General features: G+C 43.7%; 1 protein-coding gene across 3 annotated transcripts in view; it reads left to right on the forward strand.

The window, feature by feature from the left end:
• Positions 1-4,363: 4,363 nt before the first annotated feature.
• Positions 4,364-18,387, forward strand: part of Sfmbt1 (Scm like with four mbt domains 1) — a 97,978-nt gene continuing 83,954 nt past the window's right edge. The window contains exon 1 of one of the 3 annotated variants that reach the window (XM_051140878.1): positions 4,364-4,574. The gene's annotated coding sequence lies outside the window, so the exon portion shown is untranslated. Of the gene's footprint in view, positions 4,575-5,052; positions 5,209-5,727; positions 5,888-18,387 lie in introns of those variants that run through there. The other 2 variants (XM_051140863.1, XM_051140871.1) reach the window with 2 other exon arrangements.

Consider the following 18,387-nt stretch of genomic DNA (forward strand, 5'->3'; position numbering starts at 1 on the left):
TGACCTGCCTCGCTTGGGGTGACTGTACGGAGTTGGCTGGTTGGAGGCAGTAGCGAGCCACTGGTTATTGGCAGCAGATCCTGGCAGGCTCGAGGAACTTAAGTTCTTGTGTTGGAAAGAATCTGATGGATCTTTCAGGATGCTTTCGGTTCTCTGGGTCCAGATCACATTCTCACTTGATACAAAGCCCCAACTTGATATCTACTGCCTGTGAACAGGCTGGGCTCACAGGGGAAGAGAGGTTTGCGTAAGATGGAAAAGGGTCTAGACCCCTTGGTCATTGAGGGCATGGTATTGCAGGTCACCACGGAGAGCCAATGAGGAGTGCAGACTAAACTGGGGTTGTCAAGGCTCCCCAGGGGTATGCCAGTTTCTGTTCTCCACCCCGCACTCTGGTTTTTTGAGACATGCTTTCTCTGTGTAGCCCTGGCTGGCCTGGAACTCACTCTGTAGACCAGGTTGCCTCCCTAGTGCTGGGATCAAAGGCATGTGCCGCCACGGCCCAGCACAAGCTTCTGCTCGTAAGTGCTGCCATCTAACATGCTAGCTATTTTCTGTCATTGCCTCTTGGGGTTCAGGTCAACGATGAGCCAAGCATGTCTCTTAGGGGGACTCTTGTCTTTGTCTGGGCTTAAAGAAAAAGAGAGAGGCAAATGGCAAACGCAGGGATAAATTGTCAAAGGAACTAGCGGAGATGGAGAGAAGGAAGAAGGAAGGGAAGGAGGAAGAGAGCCAGGGAGGCCTACTCGCATGTTTAGATGGAGTAGTCAGGGGCCTCAGGAAGTTACCTCATTAAAGAGATACTGGAACAATAAGATGATGGTAGCTATGTGAAGGTGGGTGCGGGAGGCAGGATGGAGAGTGTGCCAGTGCCCTGTGGCAGGAAGGGCTGTCATTCTCAGGGAAAGGAAAGGGGAACTGGCACAGCTGAGACACCTGCCGCCTCTGCGGATCAAGCTAGCAACACTGGTGCAGTAGGCCAAGTGGGTGCATGCGTGGGCCGGTCCCACAGCATCTTGAAGCAGAGCTCTCAGAATGATACAAAGTACATCAGGAAACCTTGGAGATTCTTTATGGGGGGGGGTATCATGTTTGTAAACCGGGGTGCTGTAAGTTACCCCTGTCTCTGTGTGCCTCTTCCTTCAACCGCCCCTAATTCAAGTTACTCAGTAAAGGAGGTTGAGAAGCTGGGTCTGGTGAGGTGGCTCAGTGGGTGAAGGTGCCGCCGATCCTGAGTGTCTGCATCCAACCCTCAAAATCTACGTGGTTGAAGGAGAGAACCAACTCCTTAAGTTGTTGTCCAACCTCCATATGGGAACTGTGGCACACACACCTATACCCCCCAATAAATACATAGAAAAGGTTTGGAAAGTGTTAAGGAACTGGCAGCCCTTGAGGCCTAGCTTTGTCTTTCATTGAGGATGACGTGAAAGCTCCTAGTTTGTTCTAGGGGATGAACGCATGACCCCTCATGACTCCTCTGGAGGGGCCTTGGAAGGGGTACATATCCATACCCACACGCGCACAGGTACAACAAAGGACAGGCGTTTGAATGGCAGTCTCGGCGGCTCCTTTGGGCTTCTTGCCCTTCTTCATTAGGGGCCGCGAGGTGAGCAGAGGAGAAATACTGCAGGCAACAAGGGACTTGGCTTCTGAACCTTTTATATTTGAATAAATTTAAACAGCATAGGTACTGGTTGGAAAAATGGAATGTTATAGAGTATTTACTTTTTCGAAATCAGTTCCTAGATTAATGCAACTCCATGTCAGGTGCAACACTTTTTTGGGGGGGGTGGGTTATGAGGGGACCCAGGGTCTCTCCATGTAGGTAGCACTGGATAGTCTGGAACTTGCTGTGTAGACCAGGCTGGCTTCAAATTAACACACAGATGTTGGTCTGCTTTTTTTTTTTAAAGATAGTTTTGCTATGTAGGCCTAGCCGGCCCGGGACTCACACTTTTCCTTCTGGGACCTCCTAGGTGCTGTGACTACAGGCCACACACTACACCCCCAGCTCCCGACTTTACTACTATTACCACCTTTGGCTACTATATACATTACTCTATACATTTTCATACATGTACTTCTTTGGAACAGAAAACATGATTAACAACAGTAGCCAACATCAAGCATTTGCCATGTGCCAGCCATTGAGCTTGTAAGGTGGCATTACTCCAGATCCTTACTTACGGACCCAAACTGTAAGGCCCGAGGCAGGAACTTGTCAAGGTCACAGGGCTGCTCGGTGGTGAGCCTTGCTTACTCTCAAAGCCCATGCTCTCTCTCTCTCTCTCTCTCTCTCCCTCTCTCTCTCTCTCTCTCTCTCTCTCTTTTTTTTTTAAAGATTTATTGTACTTTTAATTTATGTGTCCAAGTGTGGGCATGAGCATGCTGGTGCCTGAGGCATGGGATCCCCTGGAGCTCAAGTAGAGACAATTGTGAATTCCATGTAGGTGATGGGAATTGAACCTGATCTCCTGAATGGGCAATAAGCACTGGTAACTGTTGAGCCATCACTCCAGCCCTGAAGCCAATGCTCTTTAACTCTTATGTAATTACCCTAGAATGTGTATGGACATGTAAACCAGTGCTATTTAAAAAAAAGTTCTCGGGCTGGAGAGATGGCTCAGTGGTTAAGAGCACCATCTGCTCTTCCAGAGATCCTGAGTTCAATTCCCAGCACCCACATGGTGGCTCATAACCATCTATAATGTAATCTGATGTGCACTGTATAAATAATAAATAAATAAATCTTTAAAAAAGTTCTCATGGTGGAAATTGACCCTTGTCAGATGTAAAAACTATTTCAAATAACCAGTATTTGTACCCATACAGTATTTGCTGAAACCAAGGTCTACTGGAGGAACTGGACGATTCTGAAATACACAAGCCAGAAGCAAAGGTGTAGTTAAAAAAAAAAAAAAAGTAGGGTTTTGCTAAGCAAAGAAAAAGGGGAGAATTATTTAACAAATGGTGACTGCATAAACAAAAACCATTGTGATAGAGGAAGGAAAGTAAGTCCACATTTTTAATCTATTTACTCCAAAAAAGAGCAAAAATAAAATTGGACAGGTTATCATAAAATAATAAAATATGCAAAGAAATCATCCGAGCAAATGGGTATATGAAAGCTCACTTTGTTAGCATCCAAACAATGGGGACTAGAATGACAAATGAACTGTAAACTTAAACAAAAAGCAACATCAGACTGGGGAACATTTTCATCAATAACAAAAGTGAAATATTTTTAAAAGGAAAAAAAAAAGGCTTTTTTAGTTAGAAGAGGTTCAACCCAAGACAATGGAGATGAACAATAGGTCATGCACAGAAGGGGAAACACAGATAACAAATGGGGAAATTTTGAGTGTTTAGTCATCCAAGAAATGCCAAATAAGGTAATCTCAAGCTATCAATAGGCATCATTAATGTAGGGAAGAAAAGATGCCACTCAGTGTTTAGAAATGTGCATTAAATTACTTACACTGTCTCAAAAAAAAAAAAAAAAAATCTTTCCATTGTTCCTCGCTGGGGAAAGAACAATTGGGGCAATACAGGGCCATCCACAGTTTTCCACCTGAAAACTTTTCCATTCGTAGAAATTCATCCCATGTGTACAATGCACGAAAGTATTAGACAACTGTAGTGAAATACAGGACCCGTAAGCCTTAAAATATGATCATGCAAACAAAACATGTTAGTGAAAGTAGTAAATAAAAGAATGTGTTCTTGCAAGCATGTAAAGGTAAATATGTAGAAGGTTTTGTGCTTGGAAACTCAAATTGTGTAGCAATAATTGGATATTCTTTTTACATTCCTTTTTTCTGTTACTTTGTCTTTTTAGTGGTTTTTTACACTTACAAAAACAAATCATCTGGCGTTTGTAATGTGGGTGTTTCCCAAGGTTGCCCCAAAGAGAGAAAGATGCCTAGTGTGAACATCCCAAGACATTCCTGTGTCTCTTTGTGGGCACCTCCTCTTCTCTCAGACTTGAATGAGTAAGAGTCCTGACTGAGGCCATCTTAGGCTGGTCTCATTGGCACTCCCGGGTCCTACTAGTGCTGAGACTCCCTTCTGAGGGCACTTTCTGGAGGTGTGTGTGCGTGCTACTGACACCTGTGCTTGGGGAGGAAAGGATGAGTCGCCAAACCGAACTGCCCATGGGCGCCTCCGGATTCGAGGCTGATTGACAGCTTTTTTTGAGCTTCTCATCCTCCGGGAGTTCTTAGGTCGCCATGTGTCCCGTCACCCCCCCCCCCATTCGCAGCAGGAAAGCTGGTTTACAAAGCGCCCGGCTATCGGGTACGCCGAGGTGTTCTGTCGGACTTGGTAGAGCGGGGTACTAGGGTGCCCTGCTAGGTCTAAAAGGACAAGTCGGATTCCCGACGTGGCCGGGCTGGCGGGTGCAGCCGCTCGCGCCCATTCGGGACCTGCCGAACCGCTGCCTCTCTGTTAATGCCTCTTGCTCGAGGTGGTCACGTGCGGGCGACTGTGGCGCGCTTCGCCCGGGACAGACGGATCAGGGACTTCGCCGGGCCAGCGGGAACCGCCGGGACCCTCTCTGCCCAGAAGCCGAGGTGAGGTCTTTCTCTTCCAAAATCCAAGCAGGGCCAAAACGCGCCTCCCGAGCCGGAAGGCGAGTCTTCCAACCGTGCTCGGTCCTCGGCGCCGTCGGGGATCGGAGGCCCAAGCCGCGCGGCCCCACGCCACGGCCTCGCGGGTGTCTTCCGAGTGGTGCCGACTGGGGACGCGAGAAGAACGGCGGGCGTTGGACCCGGGCCCACGGATGCCTCGTCTCTCGTGCAGCTCCAGCTCCGCGAGTCCATGGGCGCGGGGAGGCCCGGGCGTGAGTGCCACGCGCGCGTGGCGAGGGGCGCGGGTTGCCGGGAGGACCGCGGATCTGGGAGGGGGGTGAATGGGGGGGAAGTGTGTGTGGGGGGCGCGGGCGCATGCGCTTTGCGTCCGTGCCATATTGGAATGAGTCGGAGCGCGGAGCGCCGCTGCCGCTGCCGCCGCCTCCGCCGGAGCGCGGGTGCAGGGGGGCGGGGAGAGCTGCCGGCCGCCCCGCTCTGCCGGGCCCAGCAGGAAGGAGGGCGCGAGCAGGCGGGCGCGGGCGGCGCGAGCGGAAAAGGCGCCCCGCGCGAGCGAGCGCAAAGAAGGAAAGAAAGAAAACGGGCGAGCGAGCGAGCGCGCGCGAAAAACTCCCGTCAGGTAAAAAAGCGGGGCGGCCGTCCGGGCCTTCCCGCGCGGCGGCCTGAGGGGCGGTGCGTCGCCCTCCTGAAGAGGCCGAGCAACTTTGCCAGCGGGAACCGCCGGGAGCCGGTGGGCGCGCGGGCTGAGGCGCCCAACGGGTGGCGGCGGCGGCGTGTTGGGTGGGGGTACGCCGCGGAGGGGGGGTGAGTAGAGCGGTGCCCGCGCGCGGCCTGGCGCGGTCCCGACGCTCGGCGCGCCGGCCGGCGGGGCTGCGGGGACGCGCCCGGGCACCTCGCGGCCACGGCGGAGGCCGGCGGCGCCGGGAGAGAGAACGGGCCAGCGGCGCGCGTCAGCCAGCTGGGCGCGTGAGGCGAAAGTGGCCGGGTGGTGGCAGCGGGCACCCAAGTTGCGGGCTCCAGGCGCTCCCTCCCCCCCATTACCCCATCGGGCACCCTCTCGCCGAGCCCCCGCGGACCCGTCCCCCCCTCCCCCGGGCTCGCTCTGGGCGGGGCGCGAACCCGCAGCCCGCGCGGCCGCTTAACTTCGCAGGGCCCAGGCAGCAACCGCGCGGTGGCCCACAGTCTAGCCTCCGCCGCAACCGGTGGCTCCGGCCTCCCCGGCGCTTCGGCTCGCGAGCTCAGCGCCGCCGCCCGACCCCCCGCGCGGACTTGGTCAGCGTCCTGAGGCCACTCGGCAGGTCCGTGACCGTTTCGATTTCTGTTCCCAAGTCTTGTTTTGTTCGCTCTAAAGGCGACTGGAGGGACGAGCCGAAGTCCTGGGAAGCAAGGCCTGCTCTTTGCGGAGCAGAAAAAGCCTTCTGAGGCCAGAAATCAATTCCCGCGGAAAGGATATGCGTCGTGTTAAGTTTTTCCCAAGATGCGTGGGGTCTACAACTAAGCTGTCAAACCCAGGTCACCTCTAGAGCTTGCTGTGCGCCTGGAGTGGGGTGGGACGCTCCTGTCTCGAGTAGGGCTGTTTTGCTTGATGGGGAGCCCCCCCACCCCGCCACCCCGCCACCGGCCACTCAAAGCCGGCAATGGCCCCAGTGGTGTCTTGTGATTCCTGTGTTCATCAAAAAAGATTTGAAAGAAGTAAAATAGATTTGGTTAATATGTGCGTATGTCCTCTTCTGAACCACGGCTTTTCAGATGTCATACTTTATTCCATCTGAAGCAAAATGCTTGAGCGTTGTAACGCTTGTCAGCTGTCTGGACGGGGCGGAAGATGATGGATGTGTTTTCATAAGTACACAGTTGGGGCCTGTTAACTCGGCAAATGTTGAACTCTTGTAGGCCACAGGTAGATTTCAGAGTTCAGATTTGTTTGCAGTGTCAGGAACATACGGGCTATTTGGAACTAGAGGAGCCTGAGAGAAGCAAACAGCTGCGTTATTATGTTGCCATTGACATGCTCCCTTATCACGGGGCAGGTGTCTTATCCAGTGCAGTTTTGATCTTTCTTATTTGCAAAAGTGGGATAAGTAGATCGTCGTTCTTTCGGTTCTAAAACTTGGAGACTTGTTAAAATGAGATTAAAAAAAAAAAAAATAAGTGTTTTGAAAGGTTCTCCATAAAAGCACTCGCAATATGTGTCTTTATAAAAATAGATTGGAAAAACCATCTTGTTAGCTATATCCAGGATAATTCTGTGAACTTTATTTGAACACAGACATTTAGAGAAAGCATTTCAATCTCCATAAGAAGTTATGCATTTCTAAGTTTGACAATGAATGTAAGAGGACAGTTCAGCCTTGTTTTACATATGTATATGCCCTGATGGCCACCTACACATTAAGATACAGAACATTTTTAGCCCTCACCCCATTCGTCGGATTCAGTACACACCTGCCCCTTCCCCAAGGCAGCCACCATTCTGACATCTAACACAACCAGTGAATTTTGCCTGATGGAAGGACCTTTTAGATTGTGAAAGGGGCAGTAGTAATAACCGAGGATAGCAGGCCTGTGAACTCGGAGTTGTCACTTTGTCATGATGCTGTGCTTTTGTTATAGTGTAGCGTTTTCCTGGTATCTACCATAGTCTTAAGAGTCTGACCTTTGAGCTTTGACCTTTGAGGTCAGCAGGACGTTTTTAGCTGAGCAATATTTGGTGTGTTAGGGTCATGGTTTCTGGGAGTCTTTATGCTCACAGTCGAGGTTATATTATTATATCACTGTTCATTTGGGGATACAGATGTATTTGTAGAGAATAGGTTTGAAGGAAGAGTAGCGAAATTTCTGAACAAGTTAAAGGCGTAGATGGGGTAATTCCATAAAGCATAGAATTTGCAGAGGACATTGAATGAAAATTGATTTTTAAAAAGTCCAGTGAATTAATAATATAGGTATAATTTTTAAACGAACTTTTATATGACAACAATTAACTTGATTTATGCATGTAGGATGTATGTCTGGTTTACCAAATCATTAAAAGTCTGACAGTAAAGCAAATACAAAATGTACATAAAAATCATATCAGGTGCATTTTAAGTCCTTTTGATTAAAGCCACTTTGTGTATTAGAACCCTAGCCAAAAAGTTGAGTTTTAAATATCCACTGGAAGTAAATGCTACAATAATTGCCTTTATTTCCCAAATATCTTTTAATGTATCCATGTGTTCTTTGTTCCTATTCATTGTTAAGGGGACAAGTTGGGTTCTAAGTAGATGCTTACCTGCTGTTTTGTTGCCCATGTTAGAGATACATGTGGAATATTCCACAAAGTTCAAAGTTTTTTTTCTTTTCTTTGTTTGTGAAGTGGTTTCTCTTGAATGATTCTTTCTCTAACCAGCCAATTGATGGACCAACAACTGTTTTCAATTTGGTCCTTCCACTCAAGTTTATATTTCATGGACTAGTAGAGAACATGGTGATTTAGCCACCATTGATGAATTGGAGGCTTGTTTCTTTCTTTTGAATTCTTGGCTTTTCCTTGTAAAAACTGCTGAAGTTTTGAGATGCAATTGAAGGCATATATAAAAAAACAAAATACAGAAGGGAATTTAATTTTTTTTTTTTTTTTTTTTTTTTTTTTTGAGAAACCATGGTTTTTCCCTTTAAAAATGCTTTGCCATAGCCGGGCGTGGTGGTATACACCTTTAATCTCAGCACTCAGGAGGCAGAGTCAGGCAGATCGTTGTGAGTTCGAGGCCAGCCTGGTCTATCAAGAGAGTCCAGGACGGCCAAGGCAAACACAGAAAGACCCTGTCTGAAAAAAAAAAAACCAACAACAAAAAAAAATGCTTTGCCATATATGTGCTCAGAAGTACACACACAGAGATTTTAAATAAATAAATGTAAAAATAAAGCTTTGCCGGCCAGGTGTGGTGACATAGGCCTGCAATATCAGCATTTGCGAAGCAAAGGGATCAGGAATTTAAAGTCATCCTATGCTACTCCATTAGACTGTCGTGGGCTACATGGGTCCCTGTCTTAAAAACCCAAACCCAAACCTTACCACACCAAACCATAAACCAAACCAAACCAAGCCATTACCAAAGAGCTTGCTTGCACAGATGTAGGGTTACCTTTGCCTTCGTAGTGATAAATAGCCTGGGCTTAGCTTTAGAATGTGGTGTAGTAGCAGATGTCACGTGACTTTAATGTCTCTAGAAAAGATGAACAAGAGCTGGATGGTGGCTCACGCCCTTAAACCCAGCACTCAGGAAGCAGAGGTAGGTGGATCTCTGAGTTCGAGGCCAGCCTGGTCTACAGAGAGAGTTAGCCAGGGCTACAGAGAAACCTTGTCTCAAACAACAATAACAAAAAACAAAACAAGAAAAGATGAGCAAACCAAGCTTCATTCACCTTTTATTATGGCCTTAAGTTACAGTTGCATTAAATGACAAATACAAAATATTATTTATACAGTATTTCTGAATGCTAAATATTGTTATATTGAGATTTTCCGTTTAAAAAACTTCGACTTTATTTTATGGCATTTTTAGCTGATAACTAATATTTTATAAAAATTTTAGTGAAATTTAAAAAATGTAGCTGGTAAATGGCGTAGATTTGTTATGGCAGAGTATTTTCCTTCCAGTGAATACCCTTTTTATCTAACTTGGGCGTGTTTGTACTTCAAAACAGTTTTTCTATGTACGTAGTTGTTAAATTGGTTGCAAGTGTCTGGGGATTTTGGTTACCCAGGAGGTTTTGAGCCATTAGCTTTTAGGGAGTGGGATTTTGTTAGGCTGCTACCATTCAAGTGATACCAGCCCCACTGGAAAATGATTGAAAACGAGGAAAGATGTGGTTAGGTTGTTGAAAATTCATGTTTAAAGTTTTCAAAAGCGAGAGTAAGGATAAGAATAAAAACCAGTTATTAAAGAAAAAAATATAGACTTCCCTGCAAATTTTTTTCCATGTGGTAGTGGCACACACCTTTAATCCAGTACTTGGGAGGCACGGGCAGGCGGATCTTTGTGAGTTCGAGGCCAGTCCGGTCTACATAGTGAATTCCATAATGGCCAGGACTATACAGAGAAACCTTGTCTCAAAAAACCAAACACTAAAACCCATTTCTTTTTATAAAAGGTTTTGTTTCTTTTGTCTGACTGTGGGCATGCACATGTATGGCTGTCAGTTAACTATTTTTTAACTTTGTTCACTTGTTCCATTTTGGGTTTTTGTTTGTTTTTAGACTTATTTATTTGAGTTTGCATGCATGAATGTTTTGCTTCCATATGGATATGTGTATAACTTGAGGGCTTGATGCTGGTGGAGGTCAGAAGAGGGGTTGGATTTCCATGAACTAAAGTTACAGATGGTTGTCATCCACGATGTGGGTTCTTGGAACTGAACCCCTGTCCACGGTCAAGAATAGCAAGTGCTCTTCACTGCTGAGCCATGTCTGTGTCCTTTCTGCCTTGTTTCTGAGGCAGACTCTCTTGTTATTTCTGTGGTTGCACTGCATATTGATTCTCTTGTTTCTGCCTCCCATTTCACCACAGGAGCTCCAGGATTACAGCTAGCATCCTCCTCCAGCTAAAAAAGTTTTAAAAAGTTATTTTATTGTGTGTATTGGTGTTTTGCCTGCATGTATGTCCATGCATGGCATGTTTGCCTGGTACCCTTGGGGTCCAGAAAGGGTGTTACATGAGTTACAGACAGTTGTGAGCTGCCATGTGGGTGCTGAGATTTGAATCTGGGTCCTCTGGAAGAACAGCCTGTGCTCTAAACTTCTGAGCCATCTCTTCATCTCAAGAACCTAGCTTTTTAACCAACTGAGCCATCTTGTCAGCCCACTGTAGAAGTTTTTAACAAGGGTCTTAAAAAAGACAGTCTCTAAATATCACCTTATCCTAAGACCTGATCGTTCCCATAAAGCAGTTACTCTTTAACTATCTGTCTACCCCAAATCAGCTTAGTAATTAACGTCTTCCTATACTAAGCAAAACATAAAAGGGAATGAACGAATGCAGTACTGTACACCATATTAGAAATGCTACTACTCCCTGCACAGTGTACAGCTTTTCTGATAATGGGAAGTACCTGAATATTTGTATATAATTACTCTTCTAGTCTGTTTTTGTTCAAAAGGATACTTATAGAAAATTAGGCCTGGGGCCATTGCCCTGTAATCCCAGCACTGGTTGCCCAGGTAAGAGGATTGTGAATTCAAGACCGACTCAAAGCAACCCTGTCCTAGCACACAACCAACCTATGGGGAAAGGAATGAGACCCTATCTAAGGACATATATATTTAAGGCCTTATGTCACTTAAAAATTTACTTATTTTAACATAAAGTATCTGTATATGAAAGGAATATTATTCCTATGCTAGCAGGCTTCACAGCGAATGTTGGAGGCTGTACTGAAATTCTTGCTTCTCAATTGGCACGAGGCTCTGAGCAGACTCCTGCACTGAGCAGACTCCTGCACGAGGGGCTCCTTTCCCTTTTCATTTCCACAATTTCCCTGTCTGTCTTTCCTGCTTTAATGAGATCTAATAGTTGTATTTACACCATAAAATGCAATGGAGCATGTTATTGTAAAAATTACCAAGTTTTATGTAAAAATTATATTTTTAAGAGATACAAAATAAAAAAAATGTAAATGGAAAGTCAAGATATTATAGAAAGGATAAAAATATTTAGTAATTATAAATCAGCCAAAATAAATCCAGGTTCAGAGGCTGAATGTGGTGGTGCACACATTTAATCCCAGCATTTGGGAGGCTGAGGTAGATAGATGGATCTCTGTGAGTTGAAGGCCAGCCTGGTCTACAGAGTGAGTTAACATGACAGCCAGAGCTACACAATAGACTTTGTAAAAACCAACCAACTAACCAAACAAACAAACCACAAAACAAAATAGATACAAGTTCAATGTGTCAAATTAAGTAAGGATAAAATTCATTAAAAAACAAAAAACAAAAAAACAAAGCCGGGTGTGGTGACGCACACCTTTAATCCCAGCACTTGGGAGGCAGAGGCAGGCAGATTACTGTGAGTTCGAGGCCAGCCTGGTCTACAAAGCGAGTCCAGGACAGCCAAGGCTAACACAGAGAGACCCTGTCTCCAAAAAAAAAAAAAAAAAAAAAAAAAAAAAAAAGAAAGAAAGAAAGAAAGAAAAAAAAATCTCAAGCTTTATTAAGTTTTCTTTGTCTTTAGGTGATCTTTCATGGCTTTTTTCTTTGGGTTTCAAGGCCAGTTTCTTTGGGTAGCCCTGGACATCCTGTCAGGACTTTTGTTTGGTTTTTCGAAACAAAGTTTCTCTGTGTACCACCGGCTGTCCTGGACTTGCTTTGTAGACCAGGCTGGCCTGGAACTCAGAGATCCACCTGCCTCTGGGACTATGCCACCACGCCTGGCTTGTCAGGACTTTTAAAAGCAAAAAATGTTAGTCTATTTTCTGTTGGATGTGTGTGTGTGTGTGTGTGTGTGTGTGTGTGTGTGTGTGTGTGTGTGTGTGTGTGTGCGCGCGTGCGCACTATATGTACATGATTACAGTGCCCAAGGAAGGCAGAGTGTTGGGTGCCCTGGAGCTGGAGTTACAAGTGGTTGTGAGCCACCACACATAAGTACTGTAGCCTATACTCACTCCTAACCAGTGAACTATCTTCCCAGCCCCTAGTCCATATTCTATCGAATGATGTGAAATACTCCTTGAACTTTGTAGATTGTTAGATAACTTTAATGAAGTAAACACTGTCCAGGGAGTAGCATTTCTGACATGGTGTACAGTACTGCATGCATTAGTTCCTTTTTTTTTTTTTTTTTTTTTTTTTGCATTAGCTCCTTTTTAATGTTTTGCTTAGTATAGGAAGAAGTTAATTGCTAAGCTGATTTGGGATAGATAGAGTAGTTAAAGAGTATTTGCTTTGTGGGGAGAATTAGGTTTTTGTATGAGGTAATATCTAGAGAGCATCTTTTAAAAGATTTATTTCTATTATATTTGGTTATGTGTGTGTACATGTGAGTATGTGCACATGCATGAGTGCAGGTGCCCTCAGAATCTAGAGGCTTTGGATACTCCTGGAGCTGGAATCACAGGCAGCTGTGAGCTGCCCCGTGTAGGTGCTGGGAACTGAACTCAAGTCCTCTGGAAGAGCTATCTTACCCACTGAGCCATCGCTGCAGTTCTTGGAGAGGGTCTTAGATGAGAGATGGAACATGGTTCGTTAGTAGTTGTATTAGTGTTTTCTGAAGGAACAGAACTTATTTGTGCATATATATCATATATACAAAGGTATATATTAAAAAGATTTATTAGAGTTACTTATAGATGATGGCTATGGTCTGGGTAGTCTCCCCCAGCTGATAGGCCAAGAATCTGGTAGGTTTTCAGTCCATGACACTGGATGTCTCATCAATTACTGTCTGGTGCTCTAGTCTCAGAGGATTGCTATAGAGCTGATTTTTAGTCTGTGTTGGAATCCCAAAGATGTGAGCTGTAATATCATCAAAAGAATGCCTCAGCAGGAGGATAGATGGAGTGAGCAGGCAACAATCAAAAGCGTGCGCTTTCTTCCTCTCTCTCTCTCTCTTTCTTTCTTTTTTTTCTTTCTTTTTTTTTTTTTTTTTGTTGTTGTTTTGTTTTTTTCAAGACAGGGTTTTTGTATGTAACAGAGCCCTGGCTATCCTGGACTCACTGTGTAGACCAGGCTGGCCTCAAACTCACAGAGATCCATCTGCCTCTGCCTCTTGAGTGCTGGGACTATAGGCATGTACCACCATACCCAGCTGAAACGCTTTCTTATTGTATGCCCTTTTATGTGGTCTGCCACCAGAAGGTATGTCCCAGATTTAGGGTGAGTCTTCCCGTCTCAAAAGATTCAACTAAGAAAACCCCTCAGCCAGGCGTGGTGGTGCAAGCCTGTAGTCCCAGTGCTCAGGGAAGGAGAGGCGTACTTGCCTCTGTAGGCCAGTTTGGCCTACAAAGCACATCTAGGACAGCCAAGGCTACACAGAGAAACTCTGTCTTGAAAACAAAAACAAAAACAAGAAAGAAAAGAAAGAAAGAAAAGAAAAGAAAAGAAAAGGAAATCCCTCATAGATATGCCCAGTTGCTTGAGTTTTAGTTGATTCCAGATGTAGTCAAGTTGACAGCCAAATTAGCCATCATAGTAGTCAAGTGTCATTCCACACTTGGAATGACAAGATAAGATGAAGTAAATTTAGCAATTATTTAAATAACTCAAACTTTTTCTTGCTGTACAATTTACTTTTTATTTTATTTTTTGATGTTCAGTTTAAAGCTACTTAAACAATAAATATTTTGTATGAGGTCAAAATTAATATTTTTATACTCTGAAAAAGTAAAACTTTTTTTAGATTTATTTCTTGTGTGTGTATGAATGTTTTGCCAGCATAGATGTATATGCACCACATGCCTTTCTGGTGCTGAAGAAAGTCAGAAGAGAATTTTAAAACTCCTGGACTTGGAATTTGGGATGGTTGTAAGCCACATGTGGGTCCTAGGAATAGAGAGTGCTGGTCTCCTGTAGGGAGTAACAAGTGCTTTTAACTCATCAGACGTCTCTCCAGCCTCCTGTCCCAATCCCAGGAGTTTGTGAAGCGTACACACACACACACACACACACACACACACACACACACACACACTTTTTTTGTTAAAAATAATGTATAATATTTTGTTGCCATAATCTCAAGATGACATTTTGGTTGGTTTTTACTTGTGTCTTTGTAAAATAACTTTGGAATGATTAGATGATAACCACACAGGTGCACTTACCATATCTCTGTCTAGAGCATAAACATAATTATGATATTATATAAAAATTATTATTTTATATGTATGTTGTGCCCGAGTGTACCTATATGTACCTTGTATATGCAAGAGCCTTCAGAGGTCAGAAGAGGGCATTGGCTTCCCTAGACCTGTAGTTACTGGCAGATCTGAGCTGCCGTGTGGTTGCTGGGAACCAATCTCAGTTCCTTTGGAAGAGCAGCATATGCTTTAAATTGCTAAGCCATCTCTCCAGTCCCAAGTGCATTTTTATTATTTTAAAAAAATTAGAGGTACTATGACTGGAATTTTATAATTTTAATAATTCTAAATGTATAGTTCAACGCTACCTTAAATGTTCATAATATTATGCATCTCTTGCCTTCATCTATCTTCTTCATCTCTTAAAAGTGAACTGAAGTGAATAGCTAATAGTGACTCCACTTCTCTCTCCTCTCTGCTGTGGCACCACCTCTGTACTTTCTGCTCATGATTTCCATGATCCTAGGTATCTTTAATAAGCAGAATCATACAGTATTTGTCCTTTTGTGACTACTGTATTTCACTTGACATCGTGTTCTCAAGGTTTATCCATGGTGTAATGTATCAGGATTTCCTTTTGAGGAAGTGAAACTTTAAGGACAAGAATGTAAGTAGTGGTCTCAGAATCTTGTGCACTGGACTTGTTTACCTCCCTTGGGGAAGCTGGAGGTGCTGAGTAGAGCTATGAGAGCCAACTGCTTTTTTGGTAGAAGCAGTTGAGGCATAGTTATGACATCAAGGTAGAAAATGGAATTTGCTAAAAAAAAAAAAAAAAAAAAAAAGCAAAGGTCTGTAAGCTGGAGGTCCTCGTTGAGTTGGTGCAGATGGTTCATAGGGTGTCATATTACAGTCACTGATGTTCCCAAAGTTGCCCTAAAAGCATACTGTCCAGAACTGTAAACCATAGTGTATTAAAAATTGCACATAAAACTTTGGTGTCCCATATTTGACGACCTCCTCTTGGTGGGGGAAGCTACCAAGATAAGACTTGATAGCCTGTGACCATATAGTGGGGGAGGAGGTCCCCTCGGTCATTGGGTTCATGAATGGGGTATGATGTTTTCAGATTTTTCAAGTGCCTTATAAAATGTACTTAAATGTTTGCATATATCGCAAGAAAACTGGCCCTGATGTGATGGTGCGCACCTTTAATCCCAGAACTCAGACAGAGAGGCAGGAAGATATCTTTTAGTTAAAGACCAACCTGATATACATAGTGATTTCCAGGACATCTGGCTACATAGACACTTTTTTAAAAATTGAAAAAAATTTTAATATTTTAATCAAAAGTAGAGGAAATATGATTTTTTTAGACTTTCGTGCTCCAGAATAATGATGATGATGTATTATTATTATTATTATTATTATTATTATTATTATTATTATTATTATTATTGCTTTTTTTAGAGAGGGTTTTTCTGTGTAGCCTTGGCTGTCCTGGACTCACTTTGTAGACCAGGCTGGCCTTGAACTCATAGAGATCCACCTGCCTCTGCCTACCTGAGTCCTGAGTGCTGGGATTAAAGGCATGTGCCACCACGCCTGGCTTTCTGCTCCAGAATTTTGTTAAAGTAATTTTTTCTTGGTGATAGCTATTCTGAGATGAGATAGGATCTCAAAAGAACAGCAGAAGGGGGAAACAATGGCTATTTAAGTTTTGTTTTAAATAAGTGTGTGTGTGTGTGTGTGTGTGTGTGTGTGTGTATAGGGTGAAGGCAAGCACATTTGGAAGTCAGGGGACATCTTTGTGGAATCATTTCTCTCCATTCACTTTTATATGGATACTAAGCATCCAGCTCAAGTGGTCAGGCTTTTCTGGCAAGTGCTTTACCTGCTGTATCATTTCTGTCCATCACCTTGAAGTTTTGACTCTCCTGTCTACATTACATGCTACGTCCAGTTCATACCATGCTGGAGATGGAACCCAGGGCTTCATATATGTTAGACAAGCAGTCTACCAACCAAGCTACATCTCCAGCTGGATTTAATCCTTTATGGCTGTATAGTACTCCATTGTTGTATTTACCACATTTTCTTCATAGATCTGTTGATGAACTGTAGTTTGATCCCATAACTTAGCTATTGTGAATAGTGCTGTGATTTCTGTAGCATACTGACTTTGATTCTTTTAGGAGTGGTGGAATAGTATTGTTAGCTCAGATGGCCTTTTGGTTTTAGATTTTTGAAAAACATCTAAACTAATTTCATACTGGCTGTGCTAGTTTACATTCTCATCACATTAACTTGCCAGAGAGAACTGTACAAACAATATGTTCACCCCAGTAGGGCACAAGTGACAGACCAAAGAAATGATTCTACCTACATCTAGGCTGGTGGAGCAATCTAAACCAAGCCTTGGTGAGGGGTATGTGTATGTGCATGAGCAACTTTGAGGGTGGCTATGCCAGAGAAGAAAAGTGTTTCTTCTCCAGTGACTGTCCTATAACTGCCTCTGTAACCTCATGGAGGGGCACTGCCTCAAGTACCTGCCTTTTGAGTACTCCATCCTCCTCAAGAGGAAATAATGATGGGCCCAACCTTGTAAAGTCTTATAGAGGTGATAATAGTTCAAGACTGCAAGGCCATACCATGCCTGGAGGAGGGTATAAGTGGGTGCTGGGCTAGTGAGGGTGCCTTGTTAACATTCGCTTTTGTTTTTGTTTCCTTGGTGATAGATATTTTGAGATGAAATAGGATCTCAATGGAGCTCTTCTTCTCTTTTTATTCTTTTTTCCTTCCTCGTCCTATCCTTCCCTCTTTCCTTTCTTTCCTTGAGACTGTCTTGGAGTGGTTATGTAACAAGATTGGGCTTGAACTTGACATCCTGGTGCCTTTACCTCCTAACTGCTGGAATTACAAGTGTGCACCACCACATCCAGCTTCAATATAGTTTTAATTTGTGTTTTCTTTATGGCTAAGAAGCTTTAACATTTTCTCTATTAGTTATTTGCAGTTCTTATTTTGAAAAGTGTTTAGTTCATTTGCCCATTTACTGATTGGATTATCTGTTCTTTTTAATTTTTAAAATTCTTTATATATTCTAGATATTCAATTCCACATTGAAAGGGTAGAAAAGTGGCTAAGTCGTTAAGAGCACCAACTGCTCTTCCAAAGGATCACAGTTGGGTTCCCAGTACCCATGTTAAGATAGTCATCAGCCAACCGCCTGTGATTCCAGTCCCAGGGAGACTCAGCGCCTCTGGCCTTCGTGGACACCTGCACTTGTACACAGACACATAATTAAAAACAAGTCTTTAATTATCTGTGGAGTGAATAAGTCGAAAAGATTTTCTCATATTCTATAGGTTACTATGTTTAGGGCCAATGGTCTCATATTCAGCAAGTCCTTCCCTAGGTTTGCATTTTGAAGAACTTCCCAGCCTTTTCCTCTAGCAGCTTTAGAGGTGTAAATATTAACTAAGATTTTTGATCAATTTTGAGCTGAATTTTGTTTGGGGTGAGAGGGATCTAGTTTGGATTTCCTGCGCATGGAAATGCACTTTACTCAGCACCATTTCTAAGAGGTTTTTTTTTCCTCTAGCATTATTTTGGCACCTCTCATAAATCAGGTGGCCATAGTGTGTCTTTTTGTGTCAGTACCATGTTATTTTTGTTAGAATGGCTCTGTAGGATATTTTGAAGTGTCATGTTTTTAGCATTGCTGTTTTTGTTCAAGATTGCTTTGGCCTTTCTGAAATTTTTGTGTTTGCATATACATTTTAAGATTTTCTTTCAAGTTCTGTAAAGAATGTGTTGGACTTTGGATGTTGGTTACATTGAATTTGTAGTTTGCTTTTGGTTGTATGACCATTTTAGCAATTCTTCTGGTCCATGAACATTAGAGCTTCTTTCATCTTTCAAAATTATTTTTTTATTTTTTTATTTTTTTATTTTTCAGGACAGGGATTCCCGTGCAATAGCTCTGGCTGTCTTGGAACTCTCTTTGTAGACCAGGCTGGCCTTG

Source organism: Acomys russatus, chromosome 3, assembly GCF_903995435.1.
Source record: "Acomys russatus chromosome 3, mAcoRus1.1, whole genome shotgun sequence".
NCBI lineage: Eukaryota > Metazoa > Chordata > Mammalia > Rodentia > Muridae > Acomys > Acomys russatus.